General features: G+C 36.5%; 1 long non-coding RNA gene across 1 annotated transcript in view; it reads left to right on the top strand.

The window, feature by feature from the left end:
- The first annotated feature begins 578 nt into the window (after positions 1-578).
- The window catches only part of LOC126249679 (uncharacterized), a 45,226-nt gene continuing 39,804 nt past the window's right edge, over positions 579-6,000 (top strand). Inside the window, exons 1-2 of the long non-coding RNA XR_007545639.1 lie at positions 579-927; positions 5,889-5,948. This is a non-coding gene — a long non-coding RNA (uncharacterized LOC126249679). The remainder of the gene's footprint in view (positions 928-5,888; positions 5,949-6,000) is intronic.

Raw genomic sequence — 6,000 nt, 5'->3', positions numbered from 1 at the left:
TGCACTTCTCACTTATGGTAAACAAATTTAGATTTAGTCTCACAAGAATAACTTCCTAGACTACTCAGTTAATATATTAAATTTCTTAGAAAGCTAAGGCCTTAAGTTCCGATACTAATTCAAAACTTCTAGAGAAATAAAAATGATTAAACCTGCATCGTTAATGTGACGAAACTAAACAAAGAGCTGACTCTACGTTCTACGAACTTTTCACATATTTCGGAACTTTTCACTTCGGCTACTTACTAGAGAACCAAATGGATAGCTTGCAAGAATACACTAACAACACAAATTGTACTTTATTGAAATAATTACGTAATTTAGAGTATACGATAACATAAACAAATCCTAGTAAAAAATTCGCGCCTATGAAATGTTTTCTTTCTCCGGAAAATACGCAAAATTGTGAAACCTACAATTGATAGCCAATAATAGGTATTAATGTACTTATTTCTGATATAATATTTCCTTAATCAATTGTTATTACTCAATTAAACACTTATCTCTACGACAGCTCTTAATGCACACCACTCGACAACCAAAGAGGTTTTTTTTTCTCGCTAGTACTATCCGTCGGCAGTTGTAGATACTCCTGGGGTGGTGGTGTCGGAAAGAACATGAAGTTATAAATGTAGATGGCTTTAAACATTTCGTACTGCCTGTCGGCCGTTCTTTCTACCTGTAGGATACTTTCACAGTTAAGTTGGCTTGTACAACTGGAAAGGGTGGATGTGGTGCAAGTTTTTAGTGCCGCTAGGAGTTGACTTAATGTAATCTTGACCCACAGAACTTCATGTATGAAGATCTTTGAATAGCTTCAATATTTGGTTATTGTTGTATATTGTGTGGTAGCTGTAGTGAAGGAAGATGGGCGTCTGCTATTCGTGTTTTAAAGGTTCTGCGTCGGACTATGAGACTCCTGATATGGTAATTATGTAGAAATGATTTAACTAAACAGGTGGTTGGGTCCTTAGTCTAGAAAAATTTCGTGGTTCATTAATGTCATTTCGTAAGAGGACATTTGATAATAATATACCTGCGCAGTGACGTTTCTGGAACCATATTGAACCATTATCCATTTGAGAAATGATACTCCACTCGTGTAATAAGTCTATTCAAAGAAGGTCTTAAAGGCACTTCGAAGTATCTTCCTTTGAAATGTGTAAACGAGATAAACATTTCGTAATGGTGTCTTAGTTCTAAAATCTCACTGTGTCTTCATAACTGTACCATGCAATAACATTTCTTTCGAAAGAAAACTATGACTTTTGTCCTGCAATTTATGATGTTAGGTGTTGGTCAGCTGTATTATGACTGGCTTCTAGAAACGGATGCATACTTCCTGCCGTGGCCTGGTCTGCTTTTACTGTTAATAAAAAAGGTTTTGTAATACTGCCTCACTCTAGAAATTTTTTGTGATGGTAAATTGACCCGTAGTGCAGCCCGAAACCACCGTTCCTTTTATTTCAAATGTTTTTGTTATGTGGCTTTAATATATGATACTATGGCGTCTCTGAAAGTATACATACGCAGTAGGACAACAGAGGCATTACAAATGTTTGTTGTGACAATGCCACTGATTGATCTCGTGGACAAGTGGTGATGACGGTAAGATACTACATTCTCATGCTGGGAAAGTGGGATTGAGAGCCCAATATGTTCATCAGTACATGTGAATGCCAGTATTATTTTTCTGCCAATAGCATTGCCGAGTTGCTACATAATCCTGACATTGCTAGAGCTTAGTGCGTTTAATCCAAGTCATGCCTTGCGAGCTATTAAAATTCCATCTTTTTCTATGGACTGACAGTGCGAAAGAAGTGTGCTAAAAACTTCTGTGTAGTTTCAAAGGTAGGAGATTAGCTACTGGCACAGAGGCTGCGAGGGTGCATCGTGAATGATGCTTGGATAGCTCAGTTTGTAGAACAGTTCTGTGAAAGGAAAAGATTCCAAGTTAAAGTTCCACTCTAGCACACAGTTTTAATCTGCTAGAAAGTTTCATATTGGTGCACTCTTTACTATAGAGAGAGAATTCATTCTGGAAACTGTATGGTTCCTTTGAAAGGAATGTAGTCAGTTTCATCCAACTTTCTTGTTGAATATCAGCTTGATCTCACCCGATAATGCTTTGTATGGGCAAGGGGAGTATGCCTGCCTCATATGATAAAACTACTGATGTCCCGGATACTACTGCACTCATGCTTCACAGTATGTTTATTGACACTACATCCTGTCCTGTCAGTATAGAGCAGTCAACAATTACAGCTCAGCTTGTACACTTCTGGTGCGTGATGCTTGTTTATGTGTTTAGGGGAACCCAGGAAGTCTCTTAGTTTGCTGATATAATAGAATTATTGATTACCCCTCAGTGGAGAATCTAGCTGACTGTCATTAACACCTCATATGTAGGCTACAGTAAGCAGGCAGTTTGCTGTTTAAGTTCCTCCTGGTTGTTATTTACTTGTTCTCTTGTTGATGTAGCTTTCTTTGTAACTAATTATATCCATTTGCCCTGAAAGTGGTTCATGGCTTCCAAAGGTAAACTTCAAACTTGGCAGTATCACTGATTTGATGTGCTCTTGTGATTTTCTGAATTGCAGAGTTCTGGAGTGGAAGGTGATTAGACATGGTCTCAGGAATTCGGCCATGCTTGGTAGCTTCCTGAACATTGTGCCCAAAAAAATTTAATGACTTTTTTGTGACATGTTATCCTTCTGTTTCTCCCCACAGTTGTACCACTGTTTATAACAGCAACACAGAATCTGAGGATAACTCCACAGTAAGTTACATCAGAGCTCACAGTAACAGCCCAACACATTAACACAAACACACTTTGGCAGCTGCACACAGGCAGTCTCTACGCTGCCAGATGACTTGTAGTATGTTCATGCTCCTCAATCTGGTATGACAACAGATTCATTTATGTAGACACAGGAACATTGATATTAGATCATGAATCTTTCATAATCTTGTCAATTTTTTTCAAAGAAAATTTTTGCCTTTAACTGGTCATATTTCAGGAATAACTTCTCTACATGGATACTATAGTCTGAACTAGTTTCAAGGCCATAGCCTAACCGACAAGTGCTCTTGTTATGGGCTGAAGCTTGAAGAGACAGTGAACAATGTATACCTAAGTGTACATTATGTACCACAGAATCAGGTGGTGCATTGGTTAAGACACTGGCTTCTGATTTGGGAGGATGGAAGCTCATGCTCAGTCCAGCCATTGTGATTTAGGTTTCCTTTGGTTTTGCTAAATCGCTTCAGGCAAATTCTTGTGTGGTTCCTTTAACGAAGTTAGGACCAACCACTTGTCCTGTTCTTCCTTCATTGAAAACACATGTAGATTTCTATGTTTCTTTGTATGATTTATGTTCTCCGTGTATTAAGCTGACAGATTGTATATCGTTGTAAAAATGATCCTTAGATGAATAAAATACTGATACTGAAGACATAGAATTAACCCCAATTTAGCATAACGATACAAAGTTGTGAAAAAGTGATTAAATGAAAGCACTTGGGACGTAATAGTACCTTATCAGACACAAACAGCCCAGAAAATATAAAATTAAAGTTGCAATTACACTTTGAATGCACAAAATTGACAATAGGAAAAATAGGAACCAACTCCCAGTAGAGTACACATAGCATTAAATGCTTGTTAAAAATTTGAAAAGTAATCGAAGGAATGAGGTATCCCTTACCCATAGAGTAATACTAAGTCAAGGGAATATACAAAGAATAAAAGGTGCAACATGGAAATGTTGATTTACGTGAATTAGTCTCCCAATGAGAGGTACCAAGTGGCAATCAGCTAATTAACAAGTGACATAGAACCACATTAAATATCCACTGATCCCTCACCATGTCTAATATTTAAGAGAAATAATGACTTGTTTAGGTGTAAAGGCAGAAGCGCCGCATCGTCAACAGATACACACACAAAAGGTACAGACCTTTACTTTGCTAGCTTTCGGACAGGCATGTGTGCATACACGTTTCTCCTACACTGTAGGGTGTGTGTGTGTGTGTGTGTGTGTGTGTGTGTGTGTGTGTGTGTGTGTGTGTGTGTGACAGAGAGAGAGAGAGAGAGATAGATCTCTTACAGCTCCATTCTGAAAGCTGGCAAAGTAAAGCTCCATACCTTCTGTATGTGTAGATGTTGATGACACAGTGCTTCTGCCTGTAGGTGAGTTGTCTCCTTTATTCCTAAATAATTCATTATTCTCAATCAGAACTTTCTGTACATTAAGATAATTGAAACTGATACTAATAAAAAAAACAGAAAACATTAAATCTCATTGACCAAAATACATTCAAAAGAAATACTGAAGCTCTGATGTTTCCTCCTACTCTGTATTTCCTGCTGTTCTGTAGAAAAATGTTATTGTAATGTGTAAAAGGTGGTGGGTAGGAATTACTAACTCACATCTGTATATCAATAAGAATAATAAAAATAACTTACAAATGTTCAGCATGTAGCCATATTTACAAATTAGAGATATGAATTTAAAGTGACATGCTCCACATTATTACACTTCATCATGCAACTGATCCATGGAACATGTAATGAACTAGCTAACTAAACAACTTGAAGTGCATATGATGCCAAAACATTATATAATTGTATGTCTGGCAAATAGAATTTCCCGTGTTGTTGACAAAACTTTAAACTTATTTGTGTTTTATGGGCTCTTTGCAGTTGTTAGTCCTATATGATGATATAAATCCATTAATTTAATTATTTTTGGATTACTTTCTATATTTATACTAAACTGAGATTTTTATGTGTAGGAGCACTTTATATAGAGGCTTGAACCTTGATTCTAGTTCTGAGTAAACAAAGTAGTAAAGTGTAGCTGTGAAAGAGCATTTTCTTGAAGGATCATGAATCGATGACACTGGACCACTCTATGATTTGTGGTTTACTGATTTGCAATGCATACTTGTCATAATAAAACAGGGAACTTGTTATAATCCACACAGCATAATGGGAAAAGATCGGAAAAATGGTGATTGAATAATTTTATAGGTGGGTACCAGCACCCTCATTAAAAAAAAAAAAAAAAAAAAAATCATCATCATCCTGCTTGTTGCTGTGCAGGCCATACTGATGGGAAGCATTCAGCCTACAGTTCCTTTATTTCCATGTATCTGTAGATACCGGTAGTTCTCTGTGGATTATTTCTTTTATTAAAGTTCTTCGCTAGAATGGCTTTATATCCCTTCCTCTGACACTATTTCATTGATATATTCAGTCTGTAGTGCTGTGGACCTTCCATGTCTATATTTATGCGTACTACGATATAATTTTACTAAATTTTGAGGCAGTTGGTAGTTCAGTATTTTGAAGATACTTGGATCTTAGAAGAGCCATTAAAATTTCTCCTTTTTTATATATTCTGATTTGAACTGTATAAGTGTGTATTTCTCATGAACTCCAAAGAATTTTGATTCTCTCCACCCACTTCTCATACACCATCCTTTCTGTTTTGGTAATGTATTTTATGTTAAAATATGTTGTACACAGGTCACTTACAAACATATAATTAATGAACGCAAATTACAAAACATATTAGTTCATGCTAAATCTTTGCCTCACATTAGGTGGAAATTGGTGAATCTTTCAGTCCATAAACTGTGTGCTCCTACTTTGCCTTTATGTTTTTAGATGTGGTATTTCAACTTTTTCTTTCCTTCCCTGCTATCAGCATTAATTGTATGTTGCTAAATAAGAATCCAGTGGGTGTAGCTCCTCAGTAAAAATAGTGCCCTTATGGGTGTCATTTGGAAGGCTTTAATTACAGAGGGATCTGTCTTTAAGTGTTACATCTGAGAACTTTAGTACTAACTGTAGTCTTGTTTTTACTCACTGCTTGTTACAGAATGTATCCTGCAACATAGACTGTCAGTCTTTGAAGAATTATTGAAAATTTTGTTGCCTGGTGAGTTTGTCTTTCTGGAGACCCGTAGTAACCTTTTTTAACACCTGCAGTT

This window comes from Schistocerca nitens, chromosome 3 (assembly GCF_023898315.1).
Source record: "Schistocerca nitens isolate TAMUIC-IGC-003100 chromosome 3, iqSchNite1.1, whole genome shotgun sequence".
Classification (NCBI taxonomy): domain Eukaryota; kingdom Metazoa; phylum Arthropoda; class Insecta; order Orthoptera; family Acrididae; genus Schistocerca; species Schistocerca nitens.
Note: the sequence above shows the minus strand (reverse complement) of the source record. Positions and strands in the feature narration are given on the sequence as shown.